General features: G+C 41.9%; 1 pseudogene across 1 annotated transcript; it reads left to right on the plus strand.

The window, feature by feature from the left end:
* The first annotated feature begins 10,247 nt into the window (after window positions 1–10,247).
* LOC110490945 (uncharacterized) lies at window positions 10,248–16,630 on the plus strand (annotated as a pseudogene). Its single transcript, XR_016486416.1, has 13 exons — window positions 10,248–10,293; window positions 11,429–11,534; window positions 12,273–12,591; window positions 12,702–12,842; window positions 12,919–13,011; window positions 13,509–13,635; window positions 13,734–14,095; window positions 14,266–14,458; window positions 14,533–14,718; window positions 14,786–14,908; window positions 15,005–15,313; window positions 15,423–15,624; window positions 16,418–16,630. The product of XR_016486416.1 is annotated as an uncharacterized LOC110490945 (transcript).
* Window positions 16,631–18,334: the final 1,704 nt, after the last annotated feature.

The following is an 18,334-nucleotide window of genomic DNA, read 5'->3' on the forward strand; positions in this document are numbered from 1 at the left end:
CTAGATTTTGGAAGAATGGAATTCACCGTTATTTATTAAAGAAATGGAAACACCTACCCACACCCAAGAGCAATATCATATTTCTTTGGCCTAACATTAAGGATTTGTGTGGTTTCATGAAAAATGTAACCCTCAAACTACAGACTGGTACCATTTTGACCCTAGAGGCATACTGGATTTTTTTAAATCACAGCCTATAGGTGGTTTATTTGATTCTGCAAAATATTCATGACAAGTTTTTTGAATGTTTTGATAATTTATTAAAAATAAAGAACAGAAAAACCTTACTTACATACAGTTGAAGTCGGAAGTTTACATACACTTAGGTTGGAGTCATTAAAACTAGTTTTTCAACTACTCCACAAATTTATTGTTAACAAACTATAGTTTTGGCAAGTCGGTTAGGTCATCTACTTTGCGCATGACACAAGTAATTTTTCCAACAATTGTTTACAGACAGATTATTTCACTTATAATTCACTGTACCACAGTTCCAGTGGGTCAGAAGTTTACATACACTAAGTTGACTGTGCCTTTAAACAGCTTGGAAAATTCTAGAAAATTATGTAATGGGTTTAGAACCTTCTGATAGGCTACTTGACATTATTTGAGTCAATTGGAGTTGTACCTGTGCATGTATTTCAAGGTCTACCTTCAAACTCGGTGCCTCTTTGCTTGACATCATGGGAAAATGAAAAGAAATCAGCCAAGATCCCAGAACATTTTTTGTAGACCTCCACAAGTCTGGTTCATCCTTGGGAGCAGATCATCTGTACAAACAATAGTATGCCAGTATAAAAACCATGGGACCACGCAGCCGTTCTGTCTCGCGTTCTGTCTCCTAGAGATGAACGTACTTTGGTGTGAAAAGTGCAAATCAATCCCAGAACAGCAAAGGACCTTGTGAAGATGCTGGAGGAAACAGGTACAAAAGTATATATCCACAGTAAAACGAGTCCTATATCGACATAACCTGCAGTCTTGCAAGCCGAAGAACACCATCCCAACCGTGAAGCATGGTGGTGGCAACATCATGCTGTGGGGGTGCTTTGCAGCACTGGTGCACTTCACAAAATAGATGGCATCATCAGGGAGGAAAATTACGTGGATATATTGAAGCAACATCTCAAGATATCAGTCAGTCAAGTTAAAGCTTGGTCGCAAATGGGTCTTCCAAATGGACAATGGCCCCAAGCGTACTTCCAAAGTTGTAGCAAAATGGCTTAAGGACAACAAAGTCAAGGTATTGGAGTGGCCATCACAAAGCCCTGACCTCAAGCATATAGACAATTTGTGGGCAGAACTGAAAAAGCTTGTGAAAGGAAGGAGGCCTACAAACCTGACTCAGTTACACCAGCTCTGTCAGGAGAAATGGGCCAAAATTCACCCAACTTATCGTGGGAAGCTTGTGGAAGGCCACCTGAAACATTTGACCCAAGTTAAACAATTTAAAGGCAATGCTACCAAACACGAATTGAGTGTATGTAAACTTCTGACCCACTGGAAATGTGATGAAAGAAATAAAAGCTGAAATAAATCATTCTCTCCGCTATTATTCTGACATTTCACATTCTTAAAATAAAGTTGTGATCATAACTGACCTAAGACCGTGAATATTTACATGGATTAAATATCAGGAATTGTGAAAAACTGGCTCCGACGCTCATCGGGTGCGGCAGTGCTTGCAAACTATTTCAGACCACAAAGGGAAGCACAGCCGCGAACTGCCCAGTGACACGAGCCTACCAGACTAGCTAAATAACTTCTATGCTCGCTTCTAGGCAAGTAACACTGAAACATGCATTAAAGCATCAGCTGTTCCGGACGACTGTGTGATCACGCTCTCCACAGCTGATGTGAATAAGACCTTTAAACAGGTCAACACTCACAAGGCCAAATTACCAGGACATGTACTCCGAGCATGCGCTGACCAACTGGCAAGTGTCTTCACTGACATTTTCAACCTCTCCCTGTCTGAGTCTGTAATACCAACATGTTACAAGCAGACCACCATAGTCCCTGTGCCCAAGAACACTAAGGTAACCTGCCTAAATGACTACTTTCATGACGTTGCCATGTTGGGGGAGGTTTATGACCTCCCCATAAATACCTTTCTCCCTTTTTCTCTCCACTCTACAGAAAGGACTCTTGGAAAGCCCTTTGTTAACATAGAGAGAGTATGGCCTCCCGAGTGGGGCAGTGGTTAAGGGCGCTGTACTGCAGCGCCAGCTGTGCCACCAGACACCCTGGGTTCGCGCCCAGGCTCGCACAATTGGCCTAGTGTCGCCCGGGTTAGGGAGGAGTTGGCCGGTAGGCATATCCTTGTCTATCGCGCTCCAGCAACTCCTGTGGCGGGCCGGGCGCAGTGCGCGCTAACCAAGGTTGCCAGGTGCATGGTGTTTCCTCATTGGTGCGGCTGGCTTCTGGGTTGGATGCGCGCTGTGTTAAGAAGCAGTGCGGCTTGGTTGGGTTGTGCATCGGAGGACGCATGACTTTCAACCTTCGTCTCTCCCGAGCCCGTACGGGAGTTGTAGCGATGAGACAAGATAGTAGCTACTAAACAATTGGATACCATGAAATTGGGGAGAAAACAGGGTAAAAACATAAAAAAAAAATTAAAACTCAGCGTGAGTTCTGGTTGCGAATGGTTGAACGACAACAACCTAATGAAATTAACATTGTATTCCCGATGACGTGAGGACTGATGTCCATACGTTTAGAAGGGCGAATTTCAACATGGAGGTGACGATCGCCACGCTGGAAGGATGAATTTGACTACACCAGCCAGAATATAGCATGAGCTTACAGTATGGCAACTTGGTATGAACTATGAACTCTTATTTACTAAAGAAGTGATACATCCTAGACGTCGAGTTATCAGCAGCAACTGTAATGTAACGTGCATGTTCTAGGAAAGAAACGGACAATCTCTTCAGAACGACAGGGTACTACAATATATCCACTCTACCACACACTACAACATATCCGCCCAGAAATATTCTTCAAAGGACAAGGGAGATCTCTGCTGGGCAACCCAGCCTTCCCTCTTCGACCAGCCTTCCCTCTTCGAAGCGCAGCTCAGAGTAAATATATTTCTTGCATTTTCCTTTTCCGAATGGGTGGTTATTTAGAATGCATAAGATGCTGTATTTACGATAGTATATCCTGGACTTCCTGAAGGACAGCCCCCAGGTGGTAAGGGTAGGTGACAACACATCCGCCATGATGATCCTCAAAACAGGGGCCCCTCAGGGGTGCGTGCTCAGTCCCCTCAGTCCCCTCCTGTACACACTGCATGGCCAGGCACAACTCCAACACCATCATTAAGTTTGCCTATGACACAACAGTGGTAGGCCTGATCACCGACAACAATGGGAGGTCAGAGACCTGGCTGTCTGGTGCCAGGACAACAACCTCTCCCTCAACATGATCAAGACAAAGGAGATGATTGTGGACTACAGAAAAAGGAGGACCGAGCACGTGTGTGTGCACTTCTGTGATTGTTTAGTTAGTTAATAAATAAATGATTTAAGACAATTGATGTATGGATGACTCATACCTCTTCTGCATACCAAGATGGCATAGCAGTTCAGACGTCTTTTGTCCTTGTCTTGTCGTGTCCTGTATATATATATATTTACAACTTTTTTCACATACATTTTATTTTTATTTTCCATCAAATCATCTTCAAAACACTCTCCTGCAACCCGCCTCACCAATTTATATTTATAAAAAAGTATTATTTACCTCAAATCTGTAATCCTCCAAGAAGCTAGCCAGAAACTCCAAGAAGCTAGCCAGAAACGAACCAGAAGCTAGCCAGAAGCTAGCCCAGAAGCTAATCCAGAAGCTAATCAGAAGCTAGTTAGATTCTTTACCGGCAAATCGTCAGTATTCAGCTAACCACGGTTTGTGGCCATCAGCTATCCTTTAGCTCGAAAATCTATCGCCAGTTTTCCCGCGCAGCGCGGCTCGGAACGGAACATACCGGACCAATTTTTCTCTCCATGTCCCTGGATTTCAACTGCTCTCTGGACATTCATACCCGGATCTCACAGCTAGCTAGCTGCTATCCGTGTGACTGTCGGCTTTCGTCGATTCCGGAGCAAACATCAATTATTCCGGAGCTAGCCAGCTCCGTCAATCACTCCTGAGTTCCATCAATCACTCCTGGGCTGCAGTCACCTATCCGGACCCGTTTTACTGCCTACGCGGAGCCCCACCGGGCCTTCACAACTGGACTGCCAACGTTATCTACCCGAAGGAGATCCGGCTGGCTCCTCCGTCGCGACGTTACCTGAACGCCCATCTGCGGCCTGCTAACCGTTAGCTGTCTTACCGGCTGCTATCTGAATAGACAATCGGACAATTTATTTATTTTTATTATTATTATGTTTTCTTCTTGGGCCTCTATAACTATATCTATTGTTCTTATTTTTGTTGTTGTTGTGTGATTTGGATTAATCCCTTCTACCACACGGAACCCCACTAATCTACTGACGGAACGCAAGAGGTGGCTAACAACAGACCTCCATCCTATGCTAGCTTGCTACCGATGGCCTGGCTAGCTGTCTAAATCGCCGTGACCCCCAACCAACCTCTCCACTCACTGGACCCTTTTGATCACTCGACTAAGCATGCCTCTCCTTAATGTCAATATGTCTTGTCCATTGCTGTTCTGGTTAGTGTTTATTGGCTTATTTCACTGTAGAGCCTCTAGTCCTGCTCACTATACCTTATCCAACCTATTAGTTCCACCACCCACACATGCAATGACATCTCCTGGTTTCAATGATGTTTCTAGAGACAATATCTCTCTCTTCATCACTCAATACCTAGGTTTACCTCCACTGTATTCACATCCTACCATACATTTGTCTGTACATTATACCTTGATGCTATTTTATCGCCCCCAGAAACCTCCTTTTACTCTCTGTTCCAGACGTTCTAGACGACCAATTGCTTTTAGCCGCACCCTTATTCTACTCCTCCTATGTTCCTCTGGCGATGTAGAGGTGAATCCAGGCCCTGCAGTGCCTAGCTCCACTCCTATTCCCCAGTCGCTCTCTTTTGACGACTTCTGTAACCGTAATAGCCTTGGTTTCATGCATGTTAACATTAGAAGCCTCCTCCCTAAGTTTGTTCTATTCACTGCTTTAGCACACTCTGCCAACCCGGATGTTCTAGCTGTGTCTGAATCCTGGCTTAGGAAGACCACCAAAAATTCAGAAATTTTAATTCCAAACTACAACATTTTCAGACAAGATAGAACTGCCAAAGGGGGCGGTGTTGCAATCTACTGCAAATATAGCCTGCAGAGTTCTGTCCTACTATCCAGGTCTGTACCCAAACAATTTTAACTTCTACTTTTAAAAATCCACCTCTCTAAAAACAAGTCTCTCACCGTTACCGCCTGATATAGACCACCCTCTGCCCCCAGCTGTGCTCTGGACACCATATGTGAACTGATTGCCCGCCATCTATCTTCAGAGCTTGTGCTGCTAGGCGACCTAAACTGGAACATGCTTAACACCCCAGCCATCCTACAATCTAAACTTGATGCCCTCAATCTCACACAAATTATCAATGAACCTACCAGGTACCTCCCCAAAGCCTTAAACACGGGCACCTTCATAGATATCATCCTAACCAACTTCCCCTCTAAATACACCTCTGCTGTCTTCAACCAAGATCTCAGCGATCACTGCCTCATTGCCTGCATCCGTAATGGGTCAGCGGTCAAACGACCTCCACTCATCACTGCAAAACGCTTCCTGAAACACTTCAGCGAGCAGGCCTTTCTAATCGACCTGGCCGGGGTATCCTGGAAGGATATTGATCTCATCCCGTCAGTAGAGGATGCCTGGATATTTTTTTTTAAATGCCTTCCTAACCATCTTAAATAAACATGCCCCATTCAAGAAATTTAGAACCAGGAACAGATATAGCCCTTGGTTCTCCCCAGACCTGACTGCCCTTAACCAACACAAAAACATCCTATGGCGTTCTGCATTAGCATCGAACAGCCCCCGTGATATGCAGCTGTTCAGGTAAGCTAGAAACCATTATACACAGGCAGTTAGAAAAGCCAAGGCTAGCTTTTTCAAGCAGAAATTTGCTTCCTGCAACACTAACTCAAAAAAGTTCTGGGACACTGTAAAGTCCATGGAGAATAAGAACACCTCCTCCCAGCTGCCCACTGCACTGAAGATAGGAAACACTGTCACCACTGATAAATCCACCATAATTGAGAATTTCAATAAGCATTTTTCTACAGCTGGCCATGCTTTCCACCTGGCTACTCCTACCCCGGTCAACAGCACTGCACCCCCAACAGCAACTCGCCCAAGCCTTCCCCATTTCTCCTTCTCCCAAATCCATTCAGCTGATGTTCTGAAAGAGCGGCAAAATCTGGACCCCTACAAATCAGCCGGGCTAGACAATATGGACCCTTTCTTTCTAAAATGATCTGCCGAAATTGTTGCCACCCCTATTACTAGCCTGTTCAACCTCTCTGTCTGAGATTCCCAAAGATTGGAAAGCAGCTGCGGTCATCCCCCTCTTCAAAGGGGGGGACACTCTTGACTCAAACTGCTACAGACCTATATCTATCCTACCATGCCTTTCTAAGGTCTTCGAAAGCCAAGTCAACAAACAGATTACCGACCATTTCGAATCTCACCATACCTTCTCTGCTATGCAATCTGGTTTCAGAGCTGGTCATGGGTGCACCTCAGCCACGCTCAAGGTCCTAAACGATATCTTAACCGCCACCGATAAGAAACATTACTGTGCAGCCGTATTCATTGATCTGGCCAAGGCTTTCGACTCTGTCAATCCCCACATCCTCATCGGCAGACTCGACAGCCTTGGTTTCTCAAATGATTGCCTCGCCTGGTTCACCAACTACTTCTCTGATAGAGTTCAGTGTGTCAAATCGGAGGGTCTGCTGTCCGGACCTCTGGCAGTCTCTATGGGGGTGCCACAGGGTTCAATTCTTGGACCGACTCTCTTCTCTGTAAACATCAATGAGGTCGCTCTTGCTGCTGGTGAGTCTCTGATCCACCTCTACGCAGACGGCACCATTCTGTATACTTCCGGCCCTTCTTTGGACACTGTGTTAACAACCCTCCAGGCAAGCTTCAATGCCATACAACTCTCCTTCCGTGGCCTCCAATTGCTCTTAAATACAAGTAAAACTAAATGCATGCTCTTCAACCGATCGCTACCTGCACCTACCCGCCTGTCCAACATCACTACTCTGGACGGCTCTGACTTAGAATACGTGGACAACTACAAATACTTAGGTGTCTGGTTAGACTGTAAACTCTCCTTCCAGACCCATATCAAACATCTCCAATCCAAAGTTAAATCTAGAATTGGCTTCCTATTTCGCAACAAAGCATCCTTCACTCATGCTGTCAAACATACCCTTGTAAAACTGACCATCCTACCAATCCTCGACTTTGGCGATGTCATTTACAAAATAGCCTCCAATACCCTACTCAACAAATTGGATGCAGTCTATCACAGTGCAATCCGTTTTGTCACCAAAGCCCCATATACTACCCACCATTGCGACCTGTACGCTCTCGTTGGCTGGCCCTCGCTTCATACTCGTCGCCAAACCCACTGGCTCCATGTCATCTACAAGACCCTGCTAGGTAAAGTCCCCCCTTATCTCAGCTCGCTGGTCACCATAGCATCTCCCACCTGTAGCACACGCTCCAGCAGGTATATCTCTCTAGTCACCCCCAAAACCAATTCTTTCTTTGGCCGCCTCTCCTTCCAGTTCTCTGCTGCCAATGACTGGAACGAACTACAAAAATCTCTGAAACTGGCAACACTTATCTCCCTCACTAGCTTTAAGCACCAACTGTCAGAGCAGCTCACAGATTACTGCACCTGTACATAGCCCACCTATAATTTAGCCCAAACAACTACCTCTTTCCCAACTGTATTTAATTAATTTATTTATTTTGCTCCTTTGCACCCCATTATTTTTATTTCTACTTTGCACATTCTTCCATTGCAAAACTACCATTCCAGTGTTTTACTTGCTATATTGTATTTACTTTGCCACCATGGCCTTTTTTGCCTTTACCTCCCTTCTCACCTCATTTGCTCACATTGTATATAGACTTGTTTATACTGTATTATTGACTGTATGTTTGTTTTACTCCATGTGTAACTCTGTGTCGTTGTATCTGTCGAACTGCTTTGCTTTATCTTGGCCAGGTCGTAATTGTAAATGAGAACTTGTTCTCAACTTGCCTACCTGGTTAAATAAAGGTAAAATAAAATAATAAATAAAATAGTGAAGACTGGGTTCGTACAGATAACCAACAATTTACAACGTTTGGAATGAGACTAACATGAGGTAAAGAAGAATTCATTAATCAGAAGTCTATTGATCAGATATGAAAATATCTGAAAAGTTATATTAGGAAAATTATAACTTTGTAATCTGAATATTTTCCTTCGTGCCCCGACTTCCTAGTTAATTACAGTTACATGATGAATCAGTTTAATCGCGAAATGCTAATTACAGAGAATCTTTGATAAAAACTAAAAGTCTTCAGTTAATGATAGTAAAGACATGACATAGCAAAGGGTCTGAATACTTATGTAAATAAGGTATTTCTGTTTTATATTTTTAATACATTTAAAAAATGTCTAAAAACCTGTTTTCTAATGTCATTATGGGGTATTGTGTGTAGATTGCTGAGGATTTAAACAAAATCTCATCCATTTTAGAATAAGGCAAAATGTAACAAAATGTGGAAAAAGTAAAGGGGTCTGAATACTTTCCAAAGGCACTGTAAATGGTACTTTTATTTTTCAACAGGATTCTACCTGTACTTGATCAGGTAAAAACTACTGAATGAGCTCAAAAACGTGCTATAACTGATGATATGTTGCTGATATAACTGAAATTGTGAAAATATGTTTGTCCTACATAATCTAGGTTTGTCTGGAGACTTAATAACAAGTTATCTATGCCACCAGAGGGTGGAGGGTACCTGTATCAGTGATCTTGACCAGATAAACAGATCATCTGCAGAGATATAGCTTCCCATTTACATTTCTATACCACATATCATGACTGTGTACAAAACCACAAGTGCCTTTTTTTGAGCATTGAAAATCTGCCAAATGGCTACCTGCCCGGTACTCAGCCCTGCACCTTGAAACGAATGCCCCATGTATATAGAGTCACTTAATGCTGTTCACCTCATATACTGTTTATATACTGTTGTTTACTCTATGTACACATACATGTATTCTTGACATAGCATCATCCTAATGTTGTATACAGCACCTACTACTGTACATACCATTTTATTTTCCAAATGATATACTGCCTATGCACATCACATATTATTATTATGGATTCTCATATATGGTCTCTCTAATATATCTACCTAGTAGTGCTGGACTCTCTGCCTCAGCTTTTATGCATGCAGAGGACACTGAGGATGATGAATACTGTGTTTGACTTTATATTGTTGACTCATTGGAGTCATGTGTCATGTGGTTCAATGAGCGTTTGTGTCTCCACTTCAACATTTTTCCATATTTCCAAATCTTTCAGGAAATGTTCATAAGTCCTCATTCTTGGTTGATAATAGTTCATGCTCTCCTGTTCCTTTTCTTCCTCTGTGACCAGCTCTAGCACAGATGCATGAGCATTCTTAAAGTCATTGAGAACAACATGAAATGCTTCAAAACCCTCATTCACAGTTTCAACATTTACTCCATCAACAATAACTTTTATTTCATTCATTTTCCTACATTCTCCAAGTTTGCCTCTCCATGCTGCATAGTGTGAATTTAAATGCTCCTCTGCCCTCTCCAGTGGGGTCTTCTTCAGCCGTCATTCACTTTTAATTCACTCATCTTATAATGACATAGTTGTTGATTTGATTGTTAAATGCAATGCCCCCTTAGACCTCCTTTAGTTCCCTTTATTTCAATTTAAACACCCAGTATCTTTAGATCCTTTAGTTGCGTTCCATTGATGCATTGCATTTCCACGTTAGGCCTACTATTAGACATTTGATTAGATTACATTGTGCATAGGATCTCAGTGTTTCCCAAACTCAAACTTCCTAATTGTTTTCACACTGCTGTGTTTTGAATTCCATTCCCAAGTTTATCAAACATTCCAATTATAAGCACATTTGCACTTCCATAATATGCTTGATCAAACAATTGCATTGAACAGGGCAGCTTATTAATTCGCAATGGTTACTCACGGCTGGCGAATTCTAGGAGTTAAAGACCTCCCAGGTGAGCTGTCCTTGCGGTCTGAATGCAATATTAATATTATATATGTTTTTTGGGTGGCTGCATCGTGTTATGAGTATGGCTGTCTAGTAATGATCAACTGCATCAGTCAGGCTCCAGAGTGGCGCAGCGGTCTAAGGCAGTGCTAGAGGCGTCACTACAGACCATGGTTTGATTCCAGGCTGTATCACAACCAGCCGTGATTTGGAATCCCATAGGGCGGCGCACAATTGGCCCAGCGTCGTCCGGGGGGTTTGGCCGGGGTAGGCTGTCATTGTAAATAAGAATTTGCTGTTAACTGACTTGCCTAGTTAAATAAAGTTAAATAAAATACGTTTTTAAAAAGTACTTAGAACTTTTTAATGTACCAAGTGTCAAAGCTGTGTGCTGGAAAACCTTGGTAGTGCATGGGTGAAGAGCTGTGTTTCTTGTTTGAATATCCTGGCTTTCTCTGCTTTTGACCAGCCCTAACTTCTCAATAAAAACAGTTTTTGTATTCAGTAACTTGTATTCAATAACAATGTGAACTGCAAAAGTTTCCTTGACCAATTAATTTGTTTAATAATAACGTTAAACTTACCTTTTTAATAAAAACTAAATAAATGGACTAATACATTAAGAAACAACAAGCTAATATTTCATCTGTGTTACACGTCCTACAGCAAGGGTGAAACCACAGGGAGTGTTACATGACCACATGGGCTGCTAACTCAGAATGTTCTCCCTGTACTTCCCACATTGTCCACTTGGGGAAGTTAGAAAACAAGCTGTGCCATTACCCACCTCTGTACTGGCTTCTCCTGACACTTCTGGTAAGTTATCAGAGTTCACAACAAATTATCTACACTAAAATGTAATTGAAGTGAGGTCCTGTAAAATCAATGCTATTCTCTCAATCTTACAGATACAGACCATGAGACTCACTAATTTGGTAAATGTTAATAATATCCACATTAATTTTTCCTGCACTTGCACCTGCACATTGAACACTACATGCTGACTGTCCGGTAGGAGTTAAATATAATGTCATTATGATCAGAGAACTTACCTTGGTCAGTGCTGATTCTGTTGCTAGAGGAAGATTTGTGAAGGCTACTCCTGCATCACTAACCTATATCTTTCTTTCACCCCCTGTCAGGGAACCCACGTGCCTTGGTGAGGGAAGAGATGGTCTTAGCCTGTGTGGGAGCAGTAGAGATGGCCTGGCAGTCTGTTAATCTATGGAGACAAAGGATGACAGGAGAGTAGGTAAAGGTGAATCCATGTGTTCAAGTACATCAAGCACAACTAATATAACCTCCCTAACCCCTTCAAGTGTAAGTGAACCTTTCACACAGAATCCTAATGTTCTGTGTGAAATGAGGCACACACACACATGTGACAGCTAGGAATGGGACCCTTAGAAATTAATTGAATGGCAGGCAATGGTATGTTCAGCTCTGGAAGCTACAGGACCTCAAAACTGAAGCGAAGTGAAAGGTGTGAAGTTGTAAGAGTTAAAAGGGCTCCAACATGCATTATACTATACAGCGGTTATATGCACAGGTCTTGAAGGAGGTAACACCCTTTCCAGCTATGTCACCAGTACATGCCCCACACTGTACACTTGATGACCTGACAGCTATCTTGATATTTAACAGTGTGACACTTACAAATCCAAGACCTCATACCCCTTGGGTCAAGTAAAAGGATACAAATGCGTACTTGGTATAGTGCCACCATGTTGCAGATTCAGATCTGGCTACTACCATATAATATATCCAAATCTGGCTACTGATAAGTAATTAAAAGCATTTTGGCCATGTGTTATGTACATGCTTTTAAAGACCTTGCCACATTTTGTAACTCTTGGTTAACATGCTGGGTCTGAAGTTGTAAATCAATTGGTCATTACAGGGCCACCCTGTGGTCAATTTGTGCCATTTTCCTACAGAGGCACATGACTGGCATGTTTTGTAAATCTGGAGGATCCCACATTCAAGTTATTTATGGTCAACTTCTAGGAAGAGGAAGCTGGAGGATGAGTGCTCAGAACTCAAGAAGGACATTGATGATCTGGAGCTCACTCTGGCTAAAGTGGAGAAGGAAAAGCATGCCACAGAGAACAAGGTAAACCCTTTTCTTTGTTCTTGTGTTGTTAAAACTAAACTTAATTGGTTTGGTGGAAAGTTTGGAGGGAAGAGTAACGACACTGCTGTGCTGGAGGCTCATCAGCAAACTCTGGATGACCTGCAGAGTGAGGAGGACAAAGTCAACCCGCTGACCAAGGCCAAAGCCAAACTGGAACAGCAAGTTGATGATGTGAGTATCAAATAGGAATTCATAAAAATGTCAACAAGATGTGTTATATCCTAAAAATAGGCTACAGTAAATTGACAAACCCGAAAATTGCTAATGACATATTTTATCAGATTGAAGGGTCACTGAAGAATGAGAAGGTGAGAATGGACCTTGAGAGAGCCTAGAGAACGCTGGAGGGAGATTTAAAGTTGACCCAGGAGAGCCTAATGGACCTGGAGAATGACAAGCAGCAGATGGAGGAGAGAATGAAGGAAGATCTTAACCTGAAAAAAAATCGAACGAATAATTATTTTACAAAAAAGTGCTAAAATGTGTGCTTTACTCATCAGGAAGGACTTTGAGATAAGCTAACTCAGCAGCAAGATTGAGGATGAGCAGGCCATGAGTGCCCAGCTTCAGAAAAAACTGAAGGATTTGCAGGTATGTCAATAGCATTGTTGAAAAAGGAATCTTTCTGTTGCAACTGTTCTTTTCTTACCAGAACATCTGACTTCCAATGTTTATTTAACCTTTATTTAACCAGGTAGGCCAGTTGAGAACAAGTTCTCATTTACAACTGCGACCTGGCCAAGATAAAGCAAAGCAGTGCGACACAAACAACAACACAGAGTTACACATGGAATAGACAAACATATAGTCAATAATACAGTAGAAAAAAGTATATATACAGTGTGTGAAAATTGGGAAAGATAAAGGAGGTAAGGCAATAAATAGGCCATAGTGGCAAAATAATTACAATATAGCAATTTTAACACTGGAGTGATAGATATGCAGAAGATGAATGTGCAAGTAGAGATACTGAGATACTGCAAATGTATGTGGTATCACCCATAAATCAACAAAGTAATTCCATACATGCCTTTAAAGATGTAATCTAGTGATGCTGTTCTGTCATTCAAAAACAAATCTGTTTTTAGACAAACTTGGAGAAAATGTGCCGCACTCTAGAGGACCAGATGAGTGAATACAGGACGAAAGCTGAGGAAGGACAGCGATCCATCAATGATTTTACCATGCAGAAAGCAAAGCTTCAAAATGAGAATGGTATATTAACTAAACATACTGACATTCACATGAACAGCCACAATAAATAACCAGATGAAGTAATATAATTTAACATAATTTGAATTGCATGAAAACAGATGAACTTGCTAGACAGTTGGAGGAGAAGGACTCTCTGATCTCTCAACTGACCAGAGGTAAGCAGTCCAACGTTCAGCAGATTGAAGACCTCAAGTGACAACTGGAGGAAGAAGTCAAAGTATTGACACAAAGAATGCATTGTCCTTTATCTAACTACATTCATCCTCCGGTATAATTAACATAATTTAAAAAATGTCCTTACCAGGCCAAGAATGCTGTTGAGGGAGCAGTATGAGGAGGAGCAGGAGGCCAAGGCTGAGCTGCAGTGCGACATGTCCAAGGCTAATGCTTAGGTGGCTCAGTGGAGAACCAAGTATGAAACTGATGACATCCAGAAGACTGAGGAGCTTGAGGACGCAAAGTAAGGATGTTTTATTACTTTCTCTTACTTTTCAGGCTATTGAACCTTGGCTGAATGAGCAATACACAAAAGTACATGATGAATAATACATGGATGACCTGTTATAACAACCATTTAGACAGAAAAGAGTCAGCTGTTCTGAAATGTGTTTCTTATCCAAATCAATCTAGGAAAAAGCTGGCTCAGCGTCTGCAGGATGCAGAGGAAGCTGTGGAAGCTGTAAATGCTAAATGTTCATCCCTAGAGAAGACTAAACACAGACTCCAGAATGAGATTGAAGATCTCATGGTAGATGTGGAGAGATCTAATGCAGCTGCTGCCTCTCTGGACAAGAAGCAACTAAATAAATTATTGGATACGCAAGTCATATTAGCCTTCATTATAATACATGATATATAATATATTCAAACAACTTGTAAAACCTGTATGTTTTTCAGGTCCTGGATGAGTGGAAGCAGAAGTTTGAGGAGTCTCAGACTGAGCTGGAGAGCTCCCAGAAAGAGGCCAGATCTCTCAGCACTGAGCTCTTCAAACTCAAGAACTCCCATGAGGAGTTTCTGGATCACCTGCAGACCATGAAGACCGAGAACACAGCATCAGCATTATTGATGTCAATTAAAGATGTATATATTACAGAGATTACTTATCACTAAAATATTCTCATGTACATGTATTTTTTTAACCACAGAGGAAATTTCTGATCTGACTGAGCAACTTGGTGAGGGAGGAAATCGCATCCAAGAACTGGAGAAAGTCCATAACCAGCTGGAGCAGCAGAAGGCTGAGCAACACTCTGCTCTAGAGGAAGCTGAAGTGAGAACAGAAAACATTTACTTCTAGCAACAGACACTATTTACTGGTAGCAACGGACTGTATAATGAGATTTTATATGGGGCTATGTTCTCACAGGGCTCCCTGGATCATGAGGAGGGCAAAATCCTGAGAGCTCAGCTGGAGTTCAGCCAGGTGAAAGCTGACATTGAACGGAAGCTGGTGGAGAAGGATGAGGAAATGGAGATGAATAAGAGGAACCAGCAGAGAGTTGTGGATACCCTGCAAAGATCCCTGGAGTCAGAGACTCGCAGCAGGAATGAAGCTCTCAGGCTGAAGAAGAAGATGGAGGGAGATCTCAATGAGATGGAGATCCAGCTCAGCCAGGCCAACAGGCAGGCATCCGAGGCCCAGGAGCAACCAAAGGGTCCCCATTCCCATCTGAAGGTATTACTTCCACACCACTGAATTAAAAACATTGCTTGTGCATTCAGAAAAAGCCAAACCACACTGTGAAACAATACAATAAATATAGTAAAATCTATTATCTCTACAGGATTCTCAACTGCAGCTGGATGATGCTCTTCGTGTCAGTGATGACCTGAAGGAGAACATTGCCATTGTGGAGAGACGTAACAACCTGATGCAGGCTGAACTGGATGAGCTGAGAGCCCTGGTGGAGCAGACTGAGAGAGGCCGCAAACTGGCTGAGCAGGAACTGCTGGATGTTAGTGAGAGTTCAACTTCTACACTCACAGGTAAGACAGTAATAGAGAGGAGCAATAGTAATGGCATCTTTTTTTGCAGGCACTAACTCAGTCATGTCTCTTTGGCCAAGGCCCATGGTATTTTTTTTTTTTTTTTTTTAGATAAACAGGAAAAATAAGGTCTGTAGTAAACACAGGCTTAGGAGATTTTGTACTTTTTTGTTCTATGAGATATTCTTCATCAGATAACGTAACTTTTTGTGAATTTTTAAGCATTTATGTAATCAAAACAAGTACATAAAGCACAAAAAGGCTTCATAATTCATAAAGGGCATGTTAACTGACTAATATTATCTCATAGAACAAAATGTATAGGATCTCCTAAGCCTGTTGAAACCTCAGACCTTATTTTCAGGGTTTATCCCAAAACCCCAATATCTCCCCATTCATGTTTTATTTAACCTTTATTTAACTAGGCAAGGCAGTTAAGAACAAATTATTTTTTACAATGATGCCCTACCGGGGAACAGTAGGTTAACTGCCTTTTTCAGGTACAGAACGACAGCTTTTAACTTTGTCAGCTCAGGGATTCAATCCACCAACTTTTCGATTACTGGCCCAATGCTCTAACCACTAGGCTACCAGCCACCCCATTTCACCCATAGGAATGAATGAACGAACCAGAGGTAAGTCATTTCCATTTTTTAGGACTACAAACAATCAAGCTCTATAGATAACAATTAGTGTTCTCCTTAAATGTCTGCTACCTGAGGTATATACTGTAGAGGTTAAATTAAAAGTAATTTGTCAAATATATGTGAGGAACTCCAGCCTGTTAAGCCAGAAGAAAAAGCTAGAGGGCGACACATCCCAGCTTCAGAATGAAGTGGAGGAGGCTGTGCAGGAGTGTAGAAATGCAGAGGAAAAGGCCAAGAAGGCCATTACTGATGCTGCCATGATGGCAAAGGAGCTGAAGAAGGAGCAGGACCCCTCACCTGGAGCGCATGAAAAAGAACATGGAGCAGACCATCAAGGACCTGCAGCACCGCCTGGATGAAGCTGAACAAATCGCCATGAAGGGGGGCAAGAAGCAGATCCAGAAGCTGGAGGCCAGAGTAAGTGTCTAAGCTACATTCTCTTCTATTAATTCAAAGTCACTTTTTATACAGTACCAGTCAAAAGTTGACTTTTATTTTTTATTTGGACTATTCTCTACTATTTTCTACATTGAAATAACACATATGAAATCGTGTAGTAACCAAAAAAGTGTTAAACATATCAAAATATATTTGAGATTCTTCAAGTAGCCACCCTTTGCCTCGATGACAGCTTTGCACACTCTTGGCATTCACTCAACCAGCTTCACCTGCAATGCATTTAAATGAACAGGTGTGCCTTGTTAAAAGTTAATTTGTGGATGTTCTTTACTTCTTAATGCATTTGATCCAATCAGTTGTGTTGTGACAAGGTAGGGTGGTATACAGCAGTTAGCCATATTTGGTAAAACACCAAGTCCATATTATGGAAAGAACAGTTCAAATAGGCAAAGAGAAATGACAGTTCATCATTACCTTAAGACATGAATGTCAGTCAATGCAGAACATTTCAAGAACTTTGAAAGTTTCTTCAAGCGACGTCACAAAAACCAACACGCGCTATGATGAAACTGGCTCTCATAAGGACTGCCACAGGAAAGAAAGACCCAGAGTTACCTCTGCTGCGTAGGATAAGTTCATTAGAGTTACCAGCCTCAGATTGCAGTCCAAATAAATGCTACAAAGAGTTCAAGTAACAGACACATCTCAACCTCAACTGCTCAGAGGAGACTGTCAGTGATTTATTTAAAATTCAAGGCACACGTAACCAGCATGGCAACCAAAGCATTCTGCAGTGATTCACCATGCCATCTGGTTTGCGCTTAGTGGGACTATCATTTGTTTTTCAACAGGACAATGACCCAACACACACCTCCAGGCTGTGTAAGGGTTATTTGACCAAGAAGGAGAGTGATGGAGTGCTGCATCGGAAGACCTGGCCTCCACATTCACCTGACCTCAACCCAATTGAGATGGTTTGGGATGAGTTGGACCGCAGAGTGAAGGAAAACCAGCCAACAAGTGCTCAGCATATGTGTGAACTTCTTCAAGACTGTTGGAAAAGGTTTCCTCATGAAGCTGGTTGAAAGAATGCCAAGAGTGTGCAAAGCTGTCATCAAGGGTGGCTACTTAAAATAATCAAAAATATATTTAGGTTTGTTTAACCCTTTTTTGGTTACTACATGTGTTATTTCATAGTTTTGATGTCTTCACTATTATTCTAGAAGTTAGAAAATAGTAAAAACAAAGAAATACCGTTGAATGAGTAGGTGTGTCCAAATTTCTGACTGGTACTGTAGTCATTATTCTAGCTTCAATATTGAAAAGAGTAGTAACAACATACTTGGAAATAGTGTTTAACATTGATCATATCTTTCTAAGTAAGGGAGCTAGAGAGTGAAGTGGAAATGGAGTAAAGGAGGGGCAGTGATTCTGTGAAAGGAGTCCGTAAATATGAGAGACGCATCAAGGAGCTCCCACCGGGTACATTATATACTTTAATTTGACAGGGCACAATTAATGCTCAGAATCAATTGTAACATACATATAATGTTTCCCTATTTTTTTCTCTTTATTTTTTGTGTGCAGACTGAGGAAGACCGTAAGAAACTGAGCTATATATAGTATTTTGGAAATACTCTTAAATTATAGACCATGTAAAACCT

This window comes from Oncorhynchus mykiss, chromosome 15 (genome assembly GCF_057628025.1).
Source record: "Oncorhynchus mykiss isolate SJ-2025 chromosome 15, ASM5762802v1, whole genome shotgun sequence".
In the NCBI taxonomy this organism is placed as follows: Eukaryota; Metazoa; Chordata; class Actinopteri; order Salmoniformes; family Salmonidae; genus Oncorhynchus; species Oncorhynchus mykiss.